General features: G+C 38.4%; 1 pseudogene; it reads left to right on the top strand.

Annotated features, from left to right (window-relative positions):
* Positions 1–1127: 1127 nt before the first annotated feature.
* On the top strand, positions 1128–2598 carry LOC141512067 (cholinephosphotransferase 1 pseudogene; annotated as a pseudogene).
* The last annotated feature ends 2024 nt before the right edge of the window (positions 2599–4622 follow it).

Here is a 4622-nt window from a genome sequence, read left to right as displayed (position 1 = left end):
TAGAAGAGGAAGCTGGTGAACCTTCCCACCATATGGAGTAAGTACCAGGACTGGTGACATCACCCTCCTCTCTTCCCAGGAGATTAAAATGACAAGGTATATGAGTGAGTTTTTGTTTAAAATCTTCATGCTGTAACTCTAAGGGGAGCTCCTCCCCCTACATATAAGCAGCAACTTGCCTCTCCTTTCCTTACCTTACTTAAAATGAGTAGGACAGGAACCTGAGTCTAGGTGTAGTCTTTAATTCTATCAAACACCACATTTGATTGATTTAATCTTATTTCTCTAAATATTTGTATATACATGTGTGTGAGAACTTGGGAAAAGCCACAGAAGAGAGAATGACCTTTCTTCATGCAGTTCTGGGATCCCAACACTCAGGTTACTACCTGTAACTACAAGTTAGTACTTGTTCGAGATTTCACTTTGTACCTGGGAACAAGGGCAGAATTACCAAGAACCTAGACCCTTTTAGATCTTCCCTGAGACTGTTAATTTAATGCAGCCTTAAGGTTACATGTGAAATATACTGAGTTTTCAGAATGACCTGTGAGTTAGGGAGCTGTCTAAGGGCCTGAGGGGACTTTCAATTTGGTCATTTCTCTCTCTCTCTAAGCAGGAAAATGGTAAAATTTAGAATAACATAAAATTAGCAAAAAAAAAATCATTTCTGACACATTTGTACTAGTGACAGAGCATATAGTATGGCATTTGTTTTTTTCAACAATTTCTAAAATTGAGCATAATGCTGTAAGAAGTTAATAATGCTTTTGCACTCACTCATTCATCTATGAACTTTAAATACAAAAGAATAATAGCATAATAGTGATTTGAACACTAAAATAAAATAAGGAGATTATAATAGAAGAGGTCTGAACAAAAATCCAAACATTGTTAACAAAATGTAGTGTTCATCACCCCAAAGCAAAGATGAATATTTCCTCCTCAGAAGGGAAGAAACAGATTGAGAGATCTCAGAGAACATTACAAATAGGCAGAAATATTTTTAGAAAAAAAGAGCTCATCCTACAAAGCAATTTGAGAACAGTTACTTTTAAGTAGATTTATCCAATGTAACAAAATGGATTTAGGAAACTTCTTACTGTCACAGAATCAAAAGGCCTACAATGGGCAACATTCACATGGACTCCATTAACAATATGTTGACAAAGGTACAGCTAGGTGGATAGAGCATTGGCCCTAGAGTCAGGAGGGCCTGAGTTCAAATCCAGCCTCAGACACTTAACAATTACCTAGCTGTGTGACCTTGGGAGAGTCACTTAATCCCATTGCCCCTTAAATTAAAAAAATAATATGTTGACAAACTATGAAATAAATAAAGTAAATCATGAGAATTTGTTTACAGAAATGGAAGAGGATTTTTTTTTTTTAGGATTAGGTAATTGCTACTATCAATTATAGACCTTAAGGACCTGGACCATAATAATTGATGCAAATCATGCCATAAAATTGTGGCAACTGCAGGTTGCAGAATTTACCATTATTCCCAACATCTTATGTGCTCCTAGAATTGCCTTGAAAATGCTTTGAGGCGGGGCGAGTTGGCTGGGTGGAGGTGGGAGGCGGCCTGGGCCTGCGGCTTGTCTGCTACTGCCCCACGGCCACCCAGCGGGCACCATTACGGATGTACATAACCTGCGGCCTGGCCATCTTTATCTACCAATCACGGGATGCTATTGATGGGAAACAAACTGCTGTTCTCCTCTAGGGGAACTTATTGACCATGGTTGTGTTTCGATTTCCACAGTATTTGTGTCCCTGGGAGCCTCCATCGCCGTTGGCTTGGGATCCCACCCCAACTGGCTGTTTTTCTGCTGCCTCATTGGGATGTTCTTGTTTTATTGTGCTCACTGGGAAACCTACGTCTCGGGTGGGAAAGCGGATGTAACTGAAGTTCAACTGGCTATAGTTGTTATCTTTTTTATAACCTCAATTGGAGGATCATCAATGTGGGATTATTCTCTCCCCGTGATTGAAATAAAACTAAAGGTTTTTCCTTTGCTTGGGATTGCGGTAGGAGCCTTTTTTTTTTTGTTCTAATTCCTTCCATACCATCCTCAGTAGCGGAGTTGGCAAGAATGGATCCACAATAGGAGGCACCAGTGTTCTGTCACCTGGCATCCACATAGGATTAATTATTCTTTTAGCCATAATGATCTGCAAAAAATCTTCAACCCAGCTCTTTGAAAAACATCCCTGTCTTTATGTTATAATGTTTGGGTGTGTATATGCCAAAGTCACAAAAAAATTAGTGGTTGCTCACATGCCCAAAAGCAGACTAATTCTACAGGACCCCGCGTATATTGGGCCAGGTCTTCTGTTTTTGCATCAATACTTCAACAATTTTATAGATGAATATACTGTTCTGTGGGCAGCGATGTTCATCTCTTCACTTGATTTGCTGAGATATTCTACCGCTGTCATCTTGCAAATTGCAAATCACTTTCAATTACACATCTTCAGGATTCCATATCCTCCTGAACCCGAACAGGTCCAAGTTCTTTCTTCAAAGACCCATCAGAATAACATGGATTGAAGAGATTTTCGAACACTTGCCATTTCTTGCTGCTGCTTGTTACAAGAAAGAATTATTAAAGAAATGTTTAATATTTTGACAAGTGAAAAAAATGCTTTGAGTAAGTTTGCAGAAGATAAGCTCCCATCCTACCACTTGTATTCAATTACAAAAAGCAGTAAAAGATGAGAAGAATGAGATCATGATAATAATTATAATAACTTATAGAAGTACCTTTTGAACAAACAGAAATCCCTTTATGGAGCAACAGTAAATACTGACAACAGGTTTTCTTACTGGAATTGTGAAATGCAACTGGATTTGTGAAAGGAATTCTGATTATAACATGCCAGGCAAGTGAACTCAAATCAGTCCATTTCATGGACTGTTATAAAATTTTCCCTGACCCACCCATCTTTGACATAACAGCTTTACTAAGCCAGTTATCTTGTCCCCACCTCTCAAGCAGTGGTGGGATTCAGCCAGTAATGGTCTTGAAGAACCAATACCTAATGTTATGTTGGATTTGGCAAACCAATTGTTAATTTATTTGAATCCCACCATTGCCCCCAAGTCTTTTCTTCCTTGGTTCCTTTAATAGTAGTTATATGTTATAGATATAGGACATAGATTCTAGGCCTATCAGTATTCTGGTTTATCCCCCTCTGAATGATCCCTAGAGAATCCCTTTTCTTTTGAATAGCTCCCAAGCTGAATCCAACCTTTCAGATGTGGTCTTTGCCAGGCAGGACACAGGGCACACTGGAACTCCACTTCCCTCTGCATAGAAGTTATGACTCTCTTAATGTAGTTCAATTTCACATTAGTTTTCTTTTTTTCTTTTGACTGCCTCTTTAATCTGTGAACTCAAGTTTAAAAATCCCCAGATCTTTTTCAGACAAGCTCTATTCTAATCCTGCCTCCCCAATCCTGTTTTTGTGAAGTTGATTTTTTTTGGAAATTAAGGATATCCCTATCCCTACTGAATTAATTTTATTCAATTTAGCCCCCTGCTTTAGATAGTCAAGATCTCTTTGAATTCTAACTCTGTCATCCAGTATGTAAAGTATTACTCTCACTTTTTTGTCATTCTTGATTTAATGAGCATACTATTTCTGCCTTTATCCAAGTCACTGGTAAAAATAACTGATCTAATGTTTTCCTTTATAAAACATTATTAACTTGTTTTTGTAAAAACATATATTTTACCAATGTCATAACATATATTTCCTATAATAACCAGGCTTTAATGCCCTTCTCATCATTCTACATAGGTACACATTGCCCCTACTTCCAAGTGACCCTGGAAAATTTTTGAATAGATTTCATGTCTAGGTCTTTGTTTCTAGATATTAGGAAACATCCTACCCTGAGCTTGGCATAGCAACAATCCTTTTCATTAACCTTCTGGATGATCTTGGCCAAGGAAAAACCCCAGAAATGGGATTTATGATTTTAACTATTTAGCCTTATTTCCTGGGAGACCCTGACCTGAGAACTGGAATTGCAACTGACATTCTGCAACAGAAAATGATTGGTCATATCTCCTGACACTGAAAATTTCCTGTGCTTGTAACCACTAAGTGAACTGAACCAGGTGCTGAACTCCTGTTCCTGCCATCTTAAGTCTGGTTATCTACCCCCCTGAATGATCATAAAGGCTCAATGACCCTTAAGACTTGAGGTAATCTCAAGACCCCACAATTATAATTAATAACTTGGAGACTGTTCCCACAGGAGCCAAGAATACCTCTATTGTCTCAAAAATGCCTACACCTCAGGACCTGCCATGGGATCTGTTTGCTAAAGACCTAAGAATGACTGTGTTGGGTTCTGCTTTTTTTCATAATTCATAAGCCCTCTTTCCAAGAGTTCTTCCACTTGCAAGGAAGGAAAACCCATTTAAGGTTGTTTTAGTGGTAACACCCTTCACTAAATCTGTACTGGCTGAATATCTCTTGGTAATAGTGGAAGGAAAAGTCCAGGTCTTTTGCTGTCTTATATCTTGGCTTGGCCTCTAGACCATTCCTTCAGCTTTGAGACCACAACCAATAGTTTCAGTCAACCAATTCATTCCTAATTCAGA

Source organism: Macrotis lagotis, chromosome 2, assembly GCF_037893015.1.
Source record: "Macrotis lagotis isolate mMagLag1 chromosome 2, bilby.v1.9.chrom.fasta, whole genome shotgun sequence".
Lineage (NCBI taxonomy): Eukaryota > Metazoa > Chordata > Mammalia > Peramelemorphia > Peramelidae > Macrotis > Macrotis lagotis.
Note: the sequence above shows the minus strand (reverse complement) of the source record. Positions and strands in the feature narration are given on the sequence as shown.